Genomic DNA, 16,516 nt, shown 5'->3' on the forward strand with positions numbered 1-16,516 from the left:
GTACAACCACTTTAGAAAAAGGAAGGACAATTTACTATTGACACCTAAACTGGGATGTAAAAATTCCACAACTGAGTATTTTCACAAGAAAAGTCAGAGCATCATCATTCATAGAAGTCAAAGTGCACATGGCTGAGGTGTCCATCAATAGCGTGGCTTCACAGACCACAGCATTTCCACACAGTGCATAACTCCTAATCAATAAAAAGGAACAAACTGATACAACCGCATCGGTGACCCTGAAAAGTACTATGCTGTGTTGGAAGACGTGTGACATAAGATTCTATGTATGTGAAGTTCTAGACTAGACAAAACTAATTTATAGTTGAAAAATCAGACTAGTCATTTGGCAAGGAGGTGCGCAGTGCGAGTGAATAGACTTGGCAGGCCAGAGGGAACGTTTTGTGGGGAGCGAGCGTGTTCTCTGTCTGGCAGAGTTTGGAATTATGCAGCTGTCTCTTATTTGTCAAATCTCATCAAATAATATACCTAAGATTTATGTATTCTATGATATGCAAATTTTACCTCTAATAATATAAAGACCCTTAAACAAAAATCATTTGATAATATTAGGAAATTACTATTTATTTCTAATTACTGTCATTTACTGACAATATTAGATTTTTCTGCATTACATGTAACTACAAAATATTAGTAGCTTGTAACAATGGGCGCTTTTTTCTTCCTCATGTGTCTGTATGTTGCCTGTGGTGACTCAGCTTCAGGCTATAGGTTTATGAGTTTGTAGCCTTTGCTCCAAGCTTCAGGTGGGGCCCAGGATTTCTCCACCTGTTTCTTATCCTTGGTGAACCAATGCTTATTGGAGGTGTGCTTTTCTTATGGAAAAGCAGGAGTATGTGAGCACAATGCCAACCATATGAAACTACTCTCCAGCTTTGCTTGAGTCAGGTCTCATGTTTTAAATAGAGCAAGTCACATGGCCAAACCTAAGTTGAAGGAGTAGGCAAATACTGGATGCTAAGCCAGGGTATGGAGAAATAATTCTAACAAGGCAGTGCACATGAAGAATTATGACCATTAAGTCAATCAACTAGGATGTGATTATGGTATTGTGTTAAAGATTTTCAATGTGACTTTATTTTTGGACATACATACTGAATTACTTATAGAGAAAAAGATATCTGAAATTTGTATCAAAATAATCTGAAAAGGCAGAAGTGGGTAGAGGCATAGAGAAGAAAAGATTGGCTAGGCATTTATAATGACTGAAGCTGGGTGTGGATACCAGGAGATGAAGTATGCCATTCTTTCTACTTTCCTATATATTTGAACTTTTCTGTGATAAAATATTAAATATAAGCTGAACGAAATTATTTGTTAAATTTGTCCTTTTTATATACAAGGAAACTGAAGTCCTGAGAAGATGTGTTGTTTGTTCTGTGATGAGACAGCTAGTTACTGGCAGAAGGAAGCCAGGATCCAGGCCAATATTTTCCACTTGATGTGGCTTTCAGTCATTTATTTGGTAATTCATCAAAAATACTTTTTTAAACACTAAGATCTATGTAAAGTGTTATGGACAAAGACAAGTTCTCATTCCCTTAAATCTCACTTAGCATGTCAATGTATGTATCTAAACAGATTGCAGGGCTGAGGGCACACTGACATGTTATGAGGGAGGTACACAAAAATCCATGGGGCACAGGAGAAGGTAGCCCTAAATTTAACTGGGCAAATCTAGAAGGCTGCATGGATGAGGTAGGACATAGCCAGAAAATTACAGTACTTGTTGGATAAGCCCAAGACTGTAAGGCAGGCAGGGGAAGCAGCACATGGAAAGGTCCTAATGTGAAAGAGGATAAGGGATTAGGATACTTTGGGGGAGGTGTGTGTATGTGTGTGTATTTAGGGGTCCTGGGGAAGGAAGGCAGAAGGAGTAAGGCTGAGCTCACATGCTCTGCACACGAGTGAGATTTAGTTACTTGGTCAGTGTTGCCTCACCTAATTATAAGACTCACATGAGGCTCTCATTTCAGGACCTTAAGTCCTGGCTCCAATCGAATGCATCAAAGCCTTTAGAGGTGAGACAAGTGTTTTAAAGAACAAGACCAGGGGAGCTACTGAAGAATTTTAAGCAGAGGAGTGATGCTATCAGATTTGTGTGTTAGCAAGACCACCCTGTCAGCGGCACAGAGGTGCATCTGGTGAAAGCCAGAGTCAGGGAAGAGGAATCAGATGGCTGCTTCAAGAGGCATAATGAGTTTCTGAGCCATGACAGCAGCAACAGTGATGGAGAGGAAAAGATGCTCCAGAGCGGGAACTGAGAGGTTGCAGGGGCTAATTGCCTCTGGAGAGGATGAGGAGAATTCTACTTTCAATGTGGGCTCGATGGGTGGTTGGATAGTGCTACTGTTCACTTATAGGCAGGGAGCTCAAAGTTTCAGCATAAGGAGTACCGCACAGGAGCAAGCTCACTTTGGGTTTTATGTAGCGTGAGGTACTTTTCGTACATACAGAGAAAAGTGTCCAATGGGCAGGTCTGGAGCTTAGGAGGAAAGTCTCAGCTCGAGAGATTTAGAAAGAGCTAAACAAAAGGAAAAGCTAGTCAAAACTCCAGGTTGATTTTGGATTTCTCATGTAGATCATATGGTTTGAAAACAAAGTCAGGTCCCAGGAAAGCAGTAATATCACGTAAGGGAGAGTTAGAAGGGAAGCCCAAGGGAAGGAGAAAGAGAAGGGGAGTAGGACTTCAGAATGAGGGGGAGAAGATGTGCACACAGTTACAAGTGAGGGCAGGAACCTGGTCACTGGATTCGGCAAAAACCACGGGTGGTTGTTGGCCTTGGTCAGGATGGAACAGGTGAAATACTGAAGTCAGAGCTGTGAATTGAGGCATGAGTAGACTGAAGGAAGAAGAGAACAAAATGGGCAACTCTTTCTAGAAGCTTTGTCCAGGAAGAAAATACTCCCTTTCTCTCCCTTAAGTAGGGCGCCGGATTTTTTTTTTTAAGAAGAGGAGTGATATAATTATCTTCTTTTCTCTTGGCAACACCCGTGCTTCTTGACAAGTATGAAAGTTTACTTGTTCACATGTTTGAAATAACTGATTCAAATGCTTTTTAGTTCTCTTGTTCAAAATTTATTAGCTAGTCATTCATCGTTAATTTATGGCATAGATTTAATAATTTGGAGTAAATTCGTATGACACAGTTCAGATGGAACTACATTATGTGAGAAAGAATACATACTAATCTTATTCACTGAGCAACCAAGTACCTGTGATTCGCAGCTGTTCTTATATTAGTGACATTCATACACCTTTGTGTATATCAGGAGGGATCTTTTTATACCTGCTTGTGTAAATTCTAAAACTAATTTACATTGAAAATTTATCAGATTTTCCCCAAGTTTTCAAAATCAAGATTTCGAGAGGCTATTGATAGATTTCTAAATGTGAATTTTGAGAAAAGCTGTCAGGAAAATCATACATTGGTATTAATTTTTTCTCTGTGATTAATTTTTTCCTTTGAAAATCACCTGGGATTCTGTGATAAGGTTTTAGAATGCATATCTGTTTGTTTTAAAGTCCTACTTTATATTTTATCTGTTTATATAATAATTCAAGCACTTCTCTTTGAAATTTATGTTTGATTACATACTGCATTCTATTTCAGTCAAACTGAGAACATTTATTACATTCTTCAACACTGAGTAACTTAGCTGATATGAAGTAGGATTTTAGAAAGTAACTTGTTCTTAAATTCTATTCTGAAACCTGTTAACCCTGCTGCCTCCTTCCTTTCCCTCCCATTTTCATCTGTAAATCTGAGAACATTTTTAGGATGAAAAGAATCACAGGAAATAAATGAAATGCAGATGAGCTCTGTAGCTGTGCTATCATGAAAACTGTAATTTTTCTGGGAAGGGTCCTATAAAAGGGACTGGCCGTTTCTCAGCAGGAAGATGAGACATTGCCTGTGCTGTGCAGCTCCACTGCTCCTCCTGGGTGTGCAGGCTTTGCCCACCCTAGTGCTATGCTTTGAACCTTTGTGTCACTGTCCACCCCATTCCTATGTTGACATCCTAGCTTCCAAGGTGACAGGAGTAGGAGGTGAGGCCTCCAGGGAAGTGCTGAGGCTCTGCCCTCATGAATGGGATGAGGGCTCTTACAAAAGAGATCCCAGAGAGCCACCTTGACCATTTCCCATGTGAGGATGTAGCAGGAAGTTACCATCTGTAGAACAGGAAGTTGTATTGCACCCGACACCTAATCTTTTCTTACCTTGATTTTGGACTTTGCAGACTCTGGAACTACGAGAAATTTCCATTCTTTATAAGTTATGCAGTTTACGGTATTTTGTTACAGCAGCTCAAATGGACTAAGATAATTAGACTTTGGCAAGAGAGTTTTCTGCCTTGGGCATACATTTAATGTCCAGCCCTGGCTCCTCTCTGGCCTTATCTGAGAGGTTAAAGCCATGTCCCTGTGCCTAGCTGAAGGCTAGGTCACCTCTACCTCAGACCATGTGCTGGAATCTCATGACCTCAGAATTTCCAGCCCAGCTAGTTCCAAGCTATTTCATGGGGCCTGGTGCCTCCCTACTGTAGCTGCACTCATTTGAGGACTATCCCACTCCTGGTAGCGGGGTGGCCAGCAGCACTGTGAATGGCACTTGGATATTTCGGACTAGATAGCAACATGTGATCACAGGAGGCCCTTTGCTATGTCAGATGGGGCTGAAGTGAGAAAAGCAGGAGGTGGGTTTGGGATGGGGCAGCAGAAATGCTCGCATGTCCTAGTGTGGAATTCTGTGGGGTCCTTATTCAAGTCTGAGCTTAGAGGTCATTCTGAATGTACATTTTCATTGTACATTCAATGGAGAGGCTGTATTTTATGAAATGATTAGCTGCTAGCTTGATTTTCTTTAAGTTTGAATTCTATGTGTAGGGGCCTCAGTTTGTACTTTTGCCCAGGGTTCCTCATATTACAGGTAGGCTGTGTGTGAGGTGAGACTCTAGGCAGCTCTGTGTCAGTGGAGATGAGTCTTTCATCTGACATGTAATCAACTTATGTAATTATGCATGTGGGTCAGGATTTGGGCTCCATTTCCCTGTTGAAGAGCAACCTGCTTTGAATACCAGGGTAGAAGCCTTGGCAACCCAACTGACTGATTATCCCATCCCCTGGTTGCTTGGTCTCTGTATCCTAGGTTTGGCTGGCTTTGACTTAAGTGGATACAGTTGGAATCCAGATGCTACCCTCTACTTGGTACCAAACAACATAGCCACACGAACTATTTCTGCAGTGTAAACTGTGAGCCAAGTCCTTCAGGTAAACGCTTTCTATTCTTGCATTACAGAGGAAGGAAGATGTTGTTTTCAGGTAGGTAGGGAAATTGAGGCTCAAAGAGGTGACCTAATATGGTTGAAGGCACACAGTAACTACTAAAGTAAGGTTTGGAATCCCAGTATTTCTGACTTCAATTTTTTACTCCACCACTTAGGAATTCTCACTCCCAGGTTGTATCCATCAGCTCACTCGGAGCACATGGCAGCCACACTTTACACTGAGGCCAGGTTCTACTAACGGGCTGTGCACTTTCAAACTTGGACCATTCTCTGAGAGAAACAACCTATGCCCGAATTAGACTGCCTCCTCTACGTTTTCCTTTCTTGGTGTGTCTTTCTTTCCATTTGCCCTAGAGCTGAGACTTTGTCCTGCTTGTAGCAGATGCACACTATTCATGTGTTAACTGCTATTGGAAGTTATCTTCCATTTGGGTCTGAATTTCACCAAAAAGTGCAACAATCCCTAGTCTGGCTCTTCTACTGTCAAACTGAGAAGGCTAGTAAGATGCATTTAGTGTGCTAGAACACAAAATTCAGAAAGATCCTTAACATCTGCTAAAGTGAGCCTCATTCCAAAAACCTTTACAATGAAAACTGTATATTAATTTCCTTTAAAATATTAATATTTTATAAACTTATTAAAGCCAGTCCAGGATATGAAATTCAGTCCGTCTGAAAGCAATTGTGCTCAGTGTCAGAGGCAAATGATCTTGATTTACCACTCATAGCCATTTATACTTCAGTGAAAATTTCAGTCTACACTAACCTAGCTGATTAGAAAATTATGCTAATGAAGGGAAAAATCAACAATTGGTAACTATGTGGGTCAGTTAATTATCTTACTTCCAGTCTTACCTATGACTCTGGGCTGGCCAGCTCACTGAGTTTTGTACAATTATACCTTAGTGTGGCAGGTGGAAAGTTGGAGACAGGTCAGGGCCAGTACAGGAAATTCATGCCTAGCTGATGTAAATCAAAGGTCTTATTCATTGCTTTCTTTAGTCATTCTTTGACTTATTCAGTAAACATATACTGAACAGCTTTCGTGATATTATTTAGTAGGGTTTTATGCCATAGTAATATGTAATTCTCACAACAATCTTATCGTCTCTTTACTTAGGCTCCGAATGATTAAGAAAACTCCAAGTCCATGTTTTGTGGGGAAAGATCAAATCAGAATCCAAAGCCAGGTTTTCTGACTCTGTCTTCAGGATTGTTTCCCATATACTGTGGCAATCATCTAAGAGAGCATCACTAAAATAGTTTAAGTATTTTATAGGTGATTTTAATTCAGAAAACATAGAAAAGTTACTAATTACTATATTTATATATTTTTGTTATACTTACAAAAATTAAGATTTTCAGAAATTCTTTGTTAAGCCACAAGGGAAATCAACATTCTAAATAATTTACAAAAGATAGTGTCCTAATTTAGTCTTTAAACTTCCACCAAAACATATTTCTCAACCTAGTGGGAGAGATTATCATTTTGACATAGTAAAACATTCCCCCAACATTTTTACTTCAAGGATAGTTTTATTTTCATTTATAAAAACCATGTTAATAATAAACTTTTGGTATTATAATGTTTGTCTAGACCAGGCCCCCATTTAGCTAATCAAATATCAATTTCCCTTAAAGTGACATTAAGCCATTTTCAGATTTTATCTTTTATATTTCTTTTAATAAAATTATTTCTATTGCATAATGCTCTAGCAAATTTTACAAGAATGGGGCATGTGTCAAATTTTACCAGGCATAGCTTCTGTCATCATGAATTTTATTTTTCTTTATTGCAGTTACTGTTTTTACCTAATTAAGAAAATTACAGGTCTGCAATTCATCAATAATTTTCTTCCTCAAAAAATATGAAAAAGATACATGAATATGGATGTATAGATAAATGTAGTTTTTATAAAGCTGACAACCTAATTCTAAATTTCCTGAAACAATAATACCCAGGAAAATGCTGAAAATTACAATAATGAAAGGCTATTAGCACTGGCAAATGTTAAAGCCTATTATAAATCTATAACCATTAAAACAGCACAGTACTGAATGTGAATATAGATCAATCAATAAGGAAAGATAAAAAGCTATAAGCCCAAATATATAGTATAATTTAGCATATAATAAATGTGGCACTGAAAATTCTGGGGTAATTGATGAATGGTGCTGAGGTGACCAGGTAGCCAGTTCACATAAAAGGAAATTTAAGGAGTTCTTAAACACATGAAAAAAATGAACAACCTCACTTATAATAAGAAAACTGTACATTCAAACCCTAATTAAATATTTCTTCATCTGTGAATTTGGCAAAGATGAAAACACAAAAAAGGGTTTTGAGGAAACACTCTCATATCCTGCTGTTGAGAATCCAAGTAGGCCCAACCTCTTTGGGTAATTTATCCAGGTTTAAGATGAACACACCATTTACCCAGAAATTCTGTTCCTGGGTTTGTATTCTAATCATGCCTTTGGAAGGTATACAGGAACTTGATTAATGTTTTTATTCTGTAAATATACGTTTTGTGTCTCCTCAGTTTTATACATTGGCATATGTCTATGCTATCAATATAAAGATAATAATGGAAACAAAACTCATTATTCATTTAATTTTCAGTCAAGTACAAATTTAGCATATACAGTTTCAATTTTATGTTTTTGTCCTTTTCTTTCCATAAATCTAATTTTTTCCAGGTCAGATTATCAAAGTTCCAACAAATTTGTCCAAATCCATTTTTTGTTGTTGTCATTTTCATTTCATTTTGGTCATTATGAATTGTATTAAAAGGCTGACATTTTTATTTACTTTTTAGCTGCGACCTGAGAAAATTGTGAGGAATTCTCCATTGGTATGTGCTGTCATCATTAGTGGCAAAACAAGAGCCAAAAAACAAAGAATATCTTCAGCTTCAAAGTGGGAAGTCAAAATGTCCCATTAAAGTGACAACCTTTCCTTTTAAGATAACCCTAAATGTTATTATGAAGTTACCTAAATAGTAACACTTTCTTTGCAGCCACTATTGAATAACAATTTTCCTTTATTGATGTTTTGACATAAAGAGGACAGATTAGGGGCTAATATACTGGACAAATGACTACTTTCCCAATTAAAATATGCTGGTATGTACAATTTTTCAGATATCTGGTTGCCTGTAGTGTCTTTCAGCAAACCACATCCTGAGTGGGGATCTAGCTAGGTGATGAATATTAAGTCCCCATCTACAGCCGCGCAAATGAAAGAAGCTTTTATTTTGCATGTTAAAAATCCATGATTAGAAAGATTGCTATAAATAATATTAGGAGCATTGACAAAGTTTGATTGAACTCTGCATTTTCTCCAGTTTTCATAAGGCTGAAATAATTCTTTACATCCCTGGAGAATCAGGGAAGGGTGTGCCTAAAGAACTGCTTCACTCAGCAAGCATTTATTGAGTGCCTACTTTACACCAGGCTTTAGGCTACATGGGCCCTGAATTTAAAAAGATAAGTCAGACGTGTCTCTGCAGATCACAGGACACTGGCATGTATTTAATCCTTGCCTTTTCCTACTGCATTGCCAGGTAGCTGGATGGAACTGAATGTGATTATTTGTTAGATCTTTCACATACATCCCAGAAACAGAAGACTTCAGCTTTGCAGAGCAGCTAAGAAAACTTTTTTTTTTTTAAAGGGAAACAGTAAAGTTTCACTCTTACAGTTTCCTCTGTATCCTGTGCCATTAAGATGCCAATTGATTGCTAATTGCGCTGCATTATCCATAAGCCAGCTACAAACATGGTTAATGGCATGCTCTTTGTTGTAATTTAGGGGCAGTGACTACAGTCTGTCTCTTTGTACTTGGAAATGTTTCTTTCTGAGCCTACAATGTGTCTGGCATGCAAGGGCCTGAGGAAGCTTAAGCAGAAACCTGGCCCCATGAAACATAATCCTACCACACCCTGAAATGGAGATGGCTGTTTGGTGCCAGCGTGCACACAGATGGGGAGTGGAAGACTTGTCAGCCAGAATTGTGAAAGGTGCTACCACACAGCCAGTCGGTTCTGCCAAAGGAGAAAGCCACCTGCCAAGGGCAAATGTGAATGGCTATGAAAATCGTGTTTTCCTTCTGTCAGAGTGTGTTCAGAGCACTGAGAGTAGACTGAAGCAAAGTAGCGAGCAGCAAGCAACCCTTCCCTGCTAGAGGGAGTGTCTGTTTTGAGTTCAAGATTTGTCACTATCAGAAATAAGTAATGGATTCCTAAAACACTGCAAAGCAAAAGTTTGAACATGGTTAAAAAATAAAAATAACTCCTGTTGCATTGACCTGACAGCTGGAACTCAGCTGGAGAGAGAGAGGAAATTATCAGGGATTAAAGTAATGTGACACCTGGCTTCAGGATCTGTATGAACCCTCATGGAAGGCTGGGGGTAGCTGGAATATTATTATTAAAAACAAGGAAAAAAGTAGGTCTCTTATACATCCGGAGTAGTTTTAGTTGTCCTAGCATTGACCACATCTTCTATTAGCTTCCCTAATTTTCACACTTTCCTTTTTTGCTGAAAAACAAAATAGATTTCTCCAAGGCTTGTTTCATCTGCACTTTTACAACTGTTTTTTAAACAGATTACTTACTGTTTAGGAGGATTAGTTCCCTAGCAATCTGTGACCTTTCTAACTATATCTCTTTGGCCATTTAGAGCAGTCCCTATCTTCTACTCAAACCAGACCTTTGCTGTTTCTGGTTAAAGATTGTTCTCAGTTCTTTTCCAGATTTACTGACTGCAACATATTCTTTATAAAAATAGATTTGTGTTGTGGACACTTTCAGAACCCCATTGAGACCGTCTTTCCATGCCAGTGCTGAATGCTCTATCCTGAGAGTGAACACTCTTAGCTTGGAGCTTCCCCTTCTCTGGAGAATCAATCAAGGCTGGGTGGGAGCCTTTTTATTCTGCAGCATATATCCCTAGCCTACAGTCAATGACTTGGAAGCATAAACATCAGCCCTGTTTCAAGACAGGACCAATTCTGAAGAGAAATCCATGATCCAGAGACCATGTAGGACTGGGCTGGAATGAGACTCCAACTCTGACCACATCCGGTGAGCTTTCATCTTCCTGGTCCTGCTGCCTTCATTCCCCTTGCAAGAACACCAACACACCAGTCCCTGTCTCAGGCTCTGTGTGGAGGGAACCTGGCTGTCATCCTCATTATAAATGTTTATGGCGGGTGGGTCAGAGTCTGGGAGTGGTAGTACATTTGGAGAGAGCTTAACACACAATTTACCTTAATAAGTGTTTGCTAAATGAATGGATTTTCCAGGCTTGATGTTTGGATTAAAAGCAACATAGCTATTATCAAAAGATCTATTTCCCAAGAAGGGCCAAGCTCCCTGATTCACTTCTGGACTAGAAAAGGAATGACTAGGAAAATTTCATAAGGCTTACTGCTGAATAGAAAGAAATCGATGATTGTTAATGATGTTAATTAATCAACAGGGATTACGCAGTGCCAACTTTTCCCAGCATGCCACTGAATACCTCGGTCTGTGGTAGGTTTGATGAAACAAAACAAAACAACCTTTTATCTTATGAGTGAAGTCATCTTATCTCAATGTAGAGACAAAACCTACTCCAATGAAACAATTAGAGAAATTGTAAGCCACAGTGTAATCATGTGCTAAAATGTATGGTATAGGTAATGAATTCCAAGGGATTTCAGAGAAGAAATCACTATGGGCGTTTACCAGTTAGGCAAGTCTTAGAGGAATAGGTGTGTGTGGGAGGGGCAGGAGAAAGAAGCCTCTCCAACTGGGCGAAGCGGTGAGAACAAAGGTGTGGAGATGATCACTAACTGGCCAGTGTTTGCCAGCATAGAGAAAATTAGAAGCTCATTTTCCCCTGAGTTCACACCTTTTCATATCCCTATCCCACTTTGGTAATTCCATTCATGATTCACTCATTGATTTACTTACCTAATCACCGAATATTTTTGAGTATCTCTTGTGTTCCAGGAACTGCATTGTATTTCAGGAACATGGGAATGAAGATCATAGCCATCTTTGCACTCAAGGAACTGACAGTCTCTAGAGGAGAAAGATCAGCATCAGACACTCGGAATACACAGTGATCCTGGTGCTTCAGAGTCAACACAGTGCTTAGACAGAAAAGGAGAGGCACAAAACCCAGACCTGGAGAAAGGTCCAAAAAAGGTCCCTCCAGAAATGACATCTAATTTAATACCAAAAGGATGGGCAGAATTTAACCTGCTGAGGTAGGGTGCGAGGAAAAATTTCTAGAAGTGCATGGGACTTTGAAACAAGGACATAGATCAGTAGGACTGATATGTAAGGAACACAGAGATGAAAAAGAAAGGAGTACCAGGGCCCAGACCAGCGACCACCGTGTGACCGCGCCAAGGAGTACGGATTTCCTGTCAAGGACTAGGAGAGCACTGATTAAATGTTAAAATTATACGGTCAGGTTGTTATTTCTGAAACATTGCTTTAGCTGGAGTAGTGCGAATAATCTGGAACAGAGTAGGTGGGAAGCAGATAGATGCACAGATAAGCTTCGCTGTGCTCCTGATAAATGGAGGTGGGAATGGTTAGCCAGGGAGTGAAGAGCCACAGAAACATGTGCTTGCTTCACTGGTGTCCAGACGGAGAAGGGGCACGTATAACACTGGAGAACTTAGCTCAAGCAATTAGGGTGGGAAGCGATGCCATTTTCAAGATAGGGGACATGAAATGAACAAGTTTGGGGAAAAGATGATTATCCAGTTTTGGGTGTGTTGAGTCTGAGAGTCCTGGGGGTATTTAAGTGAAGTTTTGAATAGGTGGGTCTGAAAATGAGAAAAGTTTTGAGACGGTGAGACAGATTTGGGGTTTCTACTAACAAACCGTTAATCTATTTTGTATAACAGTATCACCACCCTATCATGCTTCTTTCCCTAAGGGACTTATGGCATTTATGAACCTCTCTGAAGCTATATGCAAATGTTTAAGTATGAGTAAATATGTATATTTTCCTGGTACTGGCTGCCATAAATTTTTATGAGATTTTCAGACCCTCCCCAGACTAAAAATGAATTAGGGTCTCTTTTGTCTGCTTTCCTCTTTTCATTTTGTTCATGAACTAAGTTCTCTGGTTTTATCTATAAAGTAATATTTATATCCTCCTCCTTCCCTCATTGTTCATTTTGTAGTTCAGATACTTAGAGAATTTTTATACTTTATTTTCATTGGAACAGCTCAATGCATGTATTTATACATACATTTCTCCATATTGCTATCAATTTATATTAAGCTATGCATCCACTCAATAAGTAGCAGAAAGCCTTACCTTTGTCGGCCATTCAGTTTATTGATTTTTGTAATCCCATTATTAAAATTTTAGACCCAGTTTAAAGCCTCTGTAATCAAATTAGACATTGTGAGGCTTCTGGAAACTGGATGCTGAGGGCTAGGGTATGGATTTTACTTTATCTCTTTCCTTCTCATCTCAGAGCTGTTCTGTAGACAGGGCAGTGATGAAGGTGAGGGAAAAAGGAATTCATGCCTGTGGTGGCCAGCATTGCGGAGGTGGCAGCTGGCAGACCTTGTTCCTCCGCCAGTGGATACTCCCCTGGTCTAATCTCTGGATGTTGGTTATCAGCCTACGGTTAGGCAGTGCTGTCTGTGTCCTAGGTGGTTTTGATGTCTGACCAGTAGGCTCAAGGAAGCAGTGCAGTTTCTTCCCTTTGTGGTAGTGGGTGGCTCTCTGTGCTATTCGTCAGTAGTTATTCATCAGTATGGCCAGCCTGCTGCTGTCCACCTCTCAGTTGGTGACCTGGCCTAAGTCTACAGGGAATGTGGAACCCTTGTTCAATTTATGTGAAATTAGAAGGTAGGAGTAACCTTAACATGGTAGGATTCACCTTACTCTGTCTTAGGATTCACAATTCAAATGTTAGAGGTTTATACCAGGCTCCCCTTTCTAATTATGTTCTCAGATTTCATGATTCTCTAGGGAACAAGTGGAATGGTAGGGTAGGGAAAAATAAGTCAGATTTCTCCCCCCATGACATGGAGAGGAGACAAAGAGAGTAAATAATGACTCATAGATCAGTTCTCTCTCCTCAAATGCCTCCTCTCCCTTCTTTGTTTACTTCACAGGATGCTCTCCTGATTCTTCTGAAGTGTCCCCCATTAGCAAATCCTAAGCCAGGGATGTTTAGCATCACTGGTTTTCAGCCCTGAGTAGCCTCTACTTGGTTATTTTAGCAGCGGGGTGGTGTCACAGTATTTATTACAACTCCATGTTGCTATCTCTTGACTGGTACTATGATAACATTTCTTTTCTTTCCCATATCTCCTCCCTAATTGCTTTAACTCCAGTGATTCCCCAAGGTCAAGACAAATCTCCCCAGACCAGCCTCCAAGGTCATATAAAACATGACCTCCATGTAGTTTTGTAGCCCCAGGTCTTACTATGAGCTCGTTGTGTAAGATGGGCATTCATCAAACAAGACTTTTCTTAGCTTCATGGTGTTGCCTGTGCCATTCTGTCTGCAGGCAACATCCTTTCTTTAATCTTGATAGAATAAATAAACTTCTATTCATTCTCTGGTTAAACTCATATATCATTTTCTTCATAAAATCCTGCCATTCTTTCCATAGAAATGAATCTCTTGTATCCCTTTCAGAAAGATTTTATTTACTTGGTTCTGAAAGATTGTAAAAATATCTTATTAATTACATTATAACACAAGCCTAGCAAGATGCCTTGAATATAGCAAATGTTCAACAATTCAGTTGGACTGAAATGATGGGTAGGGAGGGGTGATATAAATGACCCTCCCTTTGTTTTTTTTAGGCAGGGTCTCACTATGTAGTTCAGCCTGGCCTCAAACTCAATGCCACCCTTCTGCCTCAGCCTCAAGAGTGCTGGGATTGCAGGTGTGTGCCAAGCATGCCTGGTTTAAATGACCTTAAATACCAGTTAAGTTAGTATCTATTAAAAACTTAGGGGACAAAGCGTATAAGTTTTTCAAGATCATCTATTTTTATGACTTACAAAATGTTCTCCATTGCAGCAGCATTTGAGCATATTCACTAAAGTGAACCATACAACCGTAACAAGAAATCCTGCTCACAGACTGTGGCCTGCCTAATAGGGCACGCTGTGCTTGTCATGTCTGGAGGACACATTAAAACTGTGTGCTTTGCTTCTAAAACACAACCAACAAGTGGGGACGTAAAGTCTAAATGAAGAGTAAGTGTGGTTGTCCCCCAGAAGTTAGATCCGAGTCTGATGCCAGGACTCCCGCTCCGCAGAAGCCCGGGAGAGCGGTGAGTCAGATGGAGGAGGCTGCAGTTTTAGCTGTGTGGTAGCAAAGGAGGAGAAAGTGAGGTATTGTGGACCACATCCATATGGATGCTAGCTGGCAGCCCGAACATCTGCACTGCATTGCCATGCAGCCAGGGTCATCAAGCAGCCTGAACATCTGGGCCCCAGCAAAGCTGTGGCTGGAGAAACCCATCTCAAAGAGCAGCTTTAGGTGGAAGGTTCCAATCTCTGAGCACCATTCCGAATCTTTGGCTACACTGAGATTTATATGAATAAAGGCTTAGCTATTCTTTAAACAACTCATTTGACATGTCCAGGCCTAGTAAACAAGGAGACACAGTAAATACATGGTTTTCCACATGTACTTGGGAGATTTTCTTGACACATCTAAATTTAATCTGCCTTGCCAATTGTGAAGAGCCATGGATCACCCATTCCATGGGTACCGACCGCATATACTTTCCGCCATGGCTCACACTCATGTGCTTTCTCGTCCCCAGGCACACAACTGCCTGGGATGCCTGCACACCCAAGTGATCCATCCAAACCTACAGAGGCCTTTGCGTGTGTAAAGACACGCGTCTTTACAAGGCCTGGGGACGCTCTCAGTTTGTGCAGCTGTTCTAGGTCACCTTCTGATGATCCTGGCCCAGCCTGGCAGCCATACTTTGGGTGGAACAGCTGCTGATGGAGGGAAATGAGGTGAAGGAGCTGGGCCTCAGCAGCTGGAAGCTGGGGCACCACTCCAGGGCCCGGGGAAGTGGGCAAGAACGGACTCCCCAGCACAGCAGCACTGGCTGGGGTGGGCACAGGCTGTGGTTCCTTCATTTGAAGGCCAATGTGAGGGAAACAGGGCTGCACATTTATGTGCATCCTGTGCGCAGTTGGGCTTGGGGAGAAGGATTACGCTCTCCAAGCAGTAGAAAGAGCTGCATGCTCCGAGGCTTCAGCTGAGTGCCCCTGATGCCCTTGCATGTCTCCTTTTGCCTGCAGAGCTGATGCTGTCACTGTCGCTGAGGTGCAAGATCCCTGGGTTGCAATTTTACTCCAAGCTCAGGTTTGCTCCCTTGTTCCAGCTCTTTCTATCAGACCAAAGGATATCAGAAGAGTCACAAATCCTCAGGATTTGGGTCCCCATTTGAGGATTTGGTTGGCCACTGCAGGACCCAGACTCAGTGCCAAGGCCCAAGGTCCCTTGTCTTTTAACATGAAGGTTCATGTTTAGTGAGACTATTAGGGAAAGACCCAGCTGGTAGTTGGGTTTTGCCTCTTGGAAGCAGCTGGCTAGCTGATCCTAGCCTTTGGTGCTGTTACTCTCCCATACGTGCTTGGTGTCCTTCAGTAGATCCTCTGATGGTCAGGGCCACCTTTGTGAAGTTGCTATATCCAGAACAACCTCCTCCCTGGTGTCCCAGGTGGCTGGTGTCCCCAGCAGTGCTACTGTGACTGTAGAATGACCCCTGGCTACAGAAAGACCAGGCTTACTAATTTAAAAAAACCTGTGCAGCGAATCCTTCTGTCTTTTGCATGCATCCCCAACTTTGGAAACTTTAGCATGGTTTGCTTCACCGGGAAGACATACACTTTACCTTTGGTGGTGTTGGCTGTGCCTTTGATTTCCTTACCTCTTGGCCACCTCCTCAGCAGCAGCTGCCTCCTCAGCTTGACTTCAATCTCTGTGTTTGCTATGGACAAGTCCATAAGCTGACTGCATCTGTCTCTGGCAGCTGGAAATGATAATCTCCCACTTCATGTTTCACCTCATGGCAAGGGTGGATAACAGAGCTTAAAAATTAATATTTGGATTGAAAAGTTATTCTTTCAATAGTTCCCATCAAAAGTATTCTTCTTTCAGTGTGGCATTTAGAGAGCACCAGTGGAATGTAAGATT

At 40.8% G+C, this 16,516-nt stretch overlaps 1 long non-coding RNA gene across 2 annotated transcripts in view; it reads left to right on the top strand.

The window, feature by feature from the left end:
* Positions 1-12,331, top strand: part of LOC110347755 (uncharacterized) — a 32,849-nt gene extending 20,518 nt beyond the window's left edge. For both annotated transcript variants that reach the window (XR_015440069.1, XR_002392548.2), the window contains exons 2-3: positions 5,172-5,293; positions 8,130-12,331. This is a non-coding gene — a long non-coding RNA (uncharacterized LOC110347755). The remainder of the gene's footprint in view (positions 1-5,171; positions 5,294-8,129) is intronic.
* The last annotated feature ends 4,185 nt before the right edge of the window (positions 12,332-16,516 follow it).

The sequence above is a fragment of the Heterocephalus glaber genome, unplaced genomic scaffold, assembly GCF_053883595.1.
Source record: "Heterocephalus glaber isolate CG9 unplaced genomic scaffold, H.glaber_assembly_v1.0 deba00001481, whole genome shotgun sequence".
In the NCBI taxonomy this organism is placed as follows: Eukaryota; Metazoa; Chordata; class Mammalia; order Rodentia; family Bathyergidae; genus Heterocephalus; species Heterocephalus glaber.